The sequence below is a fragment of the Haliaeetus leucocephalus genome, unplaced genomic scaffold, assembly GCF_000737465.1.
Source record: "Haliaeetus leucocephalus isolate CR32 unplaced genomic scaffold, Haliaeetus_leucocephalus-4.0 Scaffold162, whole genome shotgun sequence".
Classification (NCBI taxonomy): Eukaryota; Metazoa; Chordata; class Aves; order Accipitriformes; family Accipitridae; genus Haliaeetus; species Haliaeetus leucocephalus.
This window is the reverse complement of record NW_010972598.1, coordinates 10516941-10523717: the sequence shown is the minus strand read 5'-3', so window position 1 is coordinate 10523717 and position 6777 is coordinate 10516941.

Sequence of the window (6777 nt, the reverse complement as noted above, 5' to 3'; positions counted from 1 at the left end):
CCCTGGGTCTTGTGCTGCTGTGAAAAATGCCCTTACGGCACTGAATATTAAGAGAACCAAACAAAAGCCAGCCTTTACAGGCAAAGGCAGATCCAGACAGTAGTAAAATACACTTTGAAATCTCTCTGGATGCAGCCCAATCTGACTTTCCATGCAGGCTGGCTGCCTGCTCTATTTCAGAGGTGTTTACCGGACGCGCCAAGCTCCAGCAGAATTGCTGAGGTTGCCTTTGCACTGTGCTGGGAACTGGGGGGGCTCTGGGGTGATACGATGTGTTTAAATCCATGCGTAGATCCTGCGTGTGCCCTCCTGGTAACACCGTTGCAGGAACCAGCCTTGCCCGGTGAGTTTTGCTGTTTTGCACGCTGCGCATTGCCGCATTTTCCTGGCTGCGGTGCCCTGGGCGAAGCGCTCAGCATCCACGGGCAGTAACCGGTGCCGTGGGCCGGGCTGTGCCGTGGGCTGTGGGTGCTGCGCCTCGGGGTCGGTGCAGAACCATCCCGTCCTGCACAAGGCAGATCGATGGGATCGGGCAAGAGCTGCAGTGGCGGAGGATTCTCTACTATCAGCTTGAACAGTTAGTCGTAAAGCATCAAATAAGGGAAATATTTGCTGTTTGGACTGTTTCCTACCCAGCCTATCTAAGACTTTCGCAAACCTTTTTGCTGCTACCTTTTTGTAAAAGATTTGAGCTGTTTTCCTTCTATTTTCTAATTCCCTGTGTTGAGCATGCAGTGCAAACATCTGTTTAAATCAGAGCCATACACTTGATATATATTTTGTTAGTTATATTATGTATAGAGAGAATTTATTATACACTTAAGCAGACAAAGATGCCGGCAGCCTGCTCTAGCGCACAGAGTCCAGGCCTGTTCACCGTGCTCCCAGTTATCCCAGTGAACGGGCTGGTAGCTGTGCGGTAGGGAAGCTGATGGCTGATACTACTCAGAGCTGTGCACCTGCAGCTGTGTGCTGAATATTCACTCCTTTGCACACCTGACAGAAAGGAACAACATTTTTTTCCTGGTTTTTTTTTTTCCTCCCCCCCACTTTGTCCCTCTAATGGGCTGTTAGAAAAGCCTCTGTCAGATGATCTACAAAGACTATTTCTGTTTGGGGAGTCAAAATGCCAGCCCCAGCCCACTGGAGCATGACTCCCCTTCCTTGCATTTCATCAAAGTTTGGGGTTTCACAGACTATAGCACTGCTCTTTTCTTCTTCTCTTCACGTGTCCCACTCCAAAACAGCATTCCTGCCTGGATGTGAGTGACCCTTTCCTGGCTGCAGTTAGCTGGGCTTCGGCAGGGTGGTGGTGACAGCAAGGAATGACCCCCAGAAGGTGCTTTCCCTTTGGACCTTCTGAGAGTCTGTACAGGTCAATTAAAACCCTTGAGAACTGGGGATTTCTTAGGGAGTTGGGTTTTTCTCTTTGCAACCCTTCAGAAATGGAAGGGAGCAGGTCACCAGAGAGCAGCCTTGCCCAAGCTCTCGGAGCTTATAAAAAGTTGATTTGGGGCTAGTTTCTGGTTTGGCACGCAGGTTCGCTGTCGTGCCCGGAGCAGCGCTCGAGGTCCCAGCACGAGGCTGATGGAGCCGAAGCGCAGGAGGCAGGTCCCGGGAAGGGACCGCAGGGCACAGCAGCCCTCATCCTCATCCTCTGCACGGGGACACGCTGCGCAGCGTGCCGGCTTTACACGAGGTATGAACGCCCCAGTCCATCTGTGTGAATGTTCACTTCCCGCTCTACCTGAAGGGATGAAATTTGGGTTCTGCGTTTGCTGTGGCCAGCCAGGGCCAGGTTTGCTGGTGGCAGGGGGGGTCAGCTCCGAGGAGCAGAGCACCAGGCTCGGGGCGTTGGGCTCACTGGAGTCTGACCTGAGCATGTCTGAGCTCGGTCTCTCTTCAGGGGGGGTTGTTCCGGCCCCAGAGGTGGCAGAGAATTGCAGAAGTTTTGATTTCACCACTCGGCACTTCCCCAGACCCCCAGCCTGCGTACATGCGGCAGTCTTCCCTCCCAGGCAAAGAGGAGCCGCCTGGAAGGCCAGGCTGGCTGTGGAGAGCGGCTCCCATGGCAATAATCCGCTCTGGCAGTATCTTCCCTGTCTCTGCTCCCTGGCATCTCCCGGTCCCACTTTCGCTGCCTCTCTCGCCCAGCGCTGTTGCGTTCCTGTGCCTGTCAGCGTGCACTTCCAGTCTGGGCAAAGAAGATTCCTAAGGAATGATTTATTAACTATAATATGGTTATAGTTACATATATATAAATATATATATAATGGTTATAGTTATATATAATAGAAGGTGTGTGTTTGTAACTGTAAACGGGCAGGACTGTCGCATCTCGCGGAGGCGCGACGCCGGCGCTCGCTAACCGGCGGCGCGGGGGCTGAGCGGGAGCCGGCGGCAGGAGGGGTGCACGGTGACTCCCTCGCACCTCTTGTGAAGACAACGGCGTTCGAACGCCGCCCTTCCAGCCAAGATGTGTTAACCAGCGCAGGGAAGCTCTGCGGATACCCATGCGTCGGGGTTGCAGCCTGGTTGTGTTTGTTGTCTTTTTCTTGCGGTAGAATTCAAATATTCCTTTCTGACAGCGGCGGGTGCCTGCCCGTAAGCCGCTAGTGTTGCCGTTAGCAAGTGTGCATTTGCCAGCAGATCTCTGTCTACAACGAAGTGCCAACGAGTAACCACCCTGACTGCAAATCGCTTCCACCCATCCCTCCAGCGTGTCCCCCCCACCCCGAGGCAGGAACTTTCTCTGCATTGACTACTACCCCGATTGCTTTGTACCATGTATGTAACTGCCATCACCATCAATTTTATATGTACAATAATTTCCCTTTTATATGTCAGGTAAATATTTGTAAGAGTTATACTCACACAAATGAGATTATTATAATGATTACTAATATATTTTTTCCATGTTTCATTGCCTGAATAAAAATTGTGTTTATCACTCTCGAAAACTTTCTCGGTGTTTGTAAGGTCAGTGAAGGGTTTTTGGAGAAGTTGGCTTTATCTTCCAGGATGGGCCATATTCTGCCTCGTTTTTATTAATGTGCTTTACAATGCGGTTGCTTTCAAATAAGTGTGGTTATCATCTGTTCCTGAAATGTGCATTCATAAACTCTGAAATTCAGACCTGAGGCGACTTTGATGCCCCCTTGGCTCCTACCACGCCGCAGCGATGCTGCCGGCAGATTCCGCCGAACCGTGGTGCAGCCAGCGGTGAGCTCGGCCAGGACGAAGAGCTGAGGGCAGTGGCGAAGTTTTAGGCAGCGGGACTTGGCTTAATCCCCACACTGACCCTGATAACCTCTCGTGGCCTTGGGTAAATCCCTCTGGAAGGATAGGGACCGCCCTGCCCAGTTGAGGGCTGGGGCGTAGGTGAGCGCAGGGACGACTCCGCTGGGCTCCTGGCCCCATTAGGGGTTTTCAGTTGTTCTCTTGCACTTCTCTTCTGGTGGGTTGGAAACTTTGGAGGGTTCTTCCCCAATCTGGCTGCTGCAAACAGCAAGAAAGGGGTTATTCACTGGATGGAGCAGATGGGCTTGGGAGAGATCTTTGAAAGCCAACCAAGGTAATGTGTCTGGAGATGGAGAGGGTTCCCAAAGCAGGCACCAGCAGGATGCGCAGCAGAGCCCAGCCCGGCAAGCGTGGGCAGGTCTGGCCACCTCCACCGGCACCGGGCCGATGCTCTGCCCCGCTCCCATGCCCCAGACCGGCCCATGCCCTTGGGGACCCACGTCCCATCCTCCCCTGCTAAGATGGCATTAGCCAGGGGCTGCAGTAAGTGTGTTATCCCCAGCCCAGTGATCCAATCACCCAAGCAGATTAGCTGTAAGACCTTAAGACAAAACAGAGGCTACGCGACCCGTGCAGCACACTGCTGAAAATGTCCACCCTGAAGACCCTCCTGGCCCTGGCCATCGTCACATCCCTGGCTGGAGAAAGTAAGTGTCCCATAGCTCAGGGCAGGGCTTGGTGGGGTAAATGGCTGTAGCTGCTCTTCTGCTTGCTGGCTGCCCCCATCCCTGCTGCCTGCCCGCAGGCTTGCGTGTGCCTCTTGTGCCCGGGTCCGACGTTGCTCCCATCCCTGCAGAAAAATGGCATTTGGGGGGGGGATGGTGGCTTTCTCCTCCTAGCAGCACCCAGAGGAGCACCCTGCCTCTCACCCTCTCCGGCGCTTGCACAAAGCGCAGGCATCGGTGCCCGGTAGGGACCGCAGAGCCTCCCGGTCTCCATCTCTGATGGAGCCGAGGAGGTACCTGAGCCAAAGAACAGCAGCTTCTCATCGCTAGAGCGGTGTTTCCCAGCTAAAACTTGGTTCCTCAAAGGCAGTATCACAAAAAGCCATCTTAAGAGGTGGGAAGGTGGTTGTGCTGCTCAGCAATGCCATGAAGCATGGGCAGGTCGGGGCAGTTTCAGGATCTTTGCACCAGGGGAAGATGAACCCCGAACTGGTTTTAGCTGATGGTAAATGAAAGGTTGTACCGTGCTGCAAAGAACCACAAAGGAGAAGTTCGCGACAAGCAATCCCGGTGTGGAAGCCGGGGGCAGTGCAGGTTAACGGCAGGCATTTACTGGCATTTGGCTCCATGAAATCTCAGTTTTCCCTGAGACACTGGTTTTCTCCTTTCCCACGAGATGAAGGTGGGAGCTCTGGCCTCCTGCAAGATCCATCCTGCTGACCAGGAGCTGGGCCCTGCTTGCCACGAGAGGGCTCTGCTCAGCCAGCAAAGCAGATACCAGTTTGACTCCCACATCAGTGGTAAATTAACCATCACCATCAAAATCGAGTATTCATAATTTCAGGCAGGAGCAGGATCTTCAGGTTTGGTTGGGTTGGGTTGGTTTTTTTTGGGGGGGGGGGGTGCTTTGTCTGCAGATATTTAAAACAGTGCTGTTTGTTAGTTAAAAAGTCTCTTATTGTCTCAAAATGATAATAATGTTTTCACATTTGTTCAGCTGGTTCCTAAACTGAGCTGGGACCTCTGGCAGTTGTGCATTTTCCTCCCCTAAAGGGTCAAACAGCTCTTACAGCTATTATCAGCTCTGATGCACAGGGTGCTGGCGGAGGTGAGGGGCTGGTTATTACCTGACATGCCTGTGGCCTCATTTGAGGACAATTTGGAGATAACTCGTCCTTCCCAACACAGACGCCTGCCCGGCACTTTGCTGCCTGTCACTGCACTTCTTCCCCTGGGCAGTGTCTTTGGGATGCGCTTTCTGTGCAAAATGTTGCACGGGGGAGCTGCTGGAATTTTGTCCTGGTTTCAGCAGCTCCTGTGCTGGGGGCCACCAGTGGCCGTGGAGACCCCCAGACTGCAAAGGGCACTCGGGGCTCCAGGGCAGCATGTCACTGCTACTCTCACTCCTCCTCCTCCCCGTCTTCGCGCAGGTAAAGCCCTGAAATGCCACAAATGTGTTGCATCCAACGAGAACGACTGCAACAAGCAAGGCTCCCACAGCTGCCCCCAGTACGCTGACGCCTGCTCCACAATCACTGCGCCGAGTAAGTCCCTTGGCTGAGGGGACTGGGGGTGCTGGGGAGGACTGGAGGGGCTGGGGGAGGACCAGAGGTGCTGAGGGACCAGAGGGCGAGGAGAAGCAGGGGACCTGCTGGGGCAGACCAGGAACTGGCTTCCTCTTGTCCCCGTGAAGCAGGAATGAGCCACCTGTTTTTTTCCAAGTTTTTAGTCCTCAGAAACATGTTTTTGGTCTGAGACAACTCACAGCCCTTTCCTGACACGAGGGACATCCTTCTTTGTGGCATCTGCTCCCATCCACCAGAAATGCTTCACCACCCTCAGTGGGTGCAGCCTTGTGGCTGCAGGGCCAGCAAGACGGACAGAGATGGTTCCTGAAACCAACCCCCCCTCCCGCCTTGGGTTCACTCCATAGCCTGGGCTATACATATTTTCACATGTGGCTATAAATATGTGGTCACTATTTCGCCGTGGAGCTGTGCGATGTGCTCTGCAGTGACTTGGAGCGGTGTGACCATGGGGACATCCCTTGGCCACCAGACCTCCGCTCAGCTCTCCCAGCAGTCCCGTGGGCAGGAGAGTGACCCTTTTATTCCACAACTGTGATGCAACGTGCCGGGACACGGCTCTGCTTTCCCCCTTTCCTCCCCCAGCTTAGCAGGGGAGCACCGAAACCCCCGATGCCTGGGAGTACCTGACCCCCCCCACGTTGCGCGTACCTTTCCTTGCAGACAGCGTCATTAAATCTTGCTCCTACAAGTCCTTCTGCGAGCAAGCACGGCGTGGCGGCTCCGGCGGGGCCACCCTGCAATGCTGCTTCAGCGACGACTGCAACGGGCCACCGCGGGGCTCGAGGAACGGCGGGGGGACAACGCTGCTGCACCTCCCCAGCCTGCTGGCCACCACGCTGGCGGGGAAGATGTTGCTGAGCTGGCTGTGAGGGTCCCGGGCGAAGGGCGACCAGCCCGGGGTAGCTGCTTGCTGCAATAGTTTAGGGATGCGCGCAGGTCAGCGGCCGGTGGGTTTGCTCTCTGCTTAAAGCGTGGGAGAGGCCAGGCCGCCATCAGTCAAATAAACGCTGCTGTTGAAAACCGTGTTCGCAGCCACTGCTTCTCACTTATAGGAAAACCATAACCTCGCGAGACAACGGCCCGAACTGAACCGATTCGGCTTCCCGGCGCTCCCTCTGGGAATGGGAGCTCATCCTCTGGGAGGCTTTGCCAGGCAGAGCTGGGGGGGGCCTGGGGCAGAGCTCCCTCTCCCAGCACGCTGCCCCAGCAGAAATGCTTTTGGG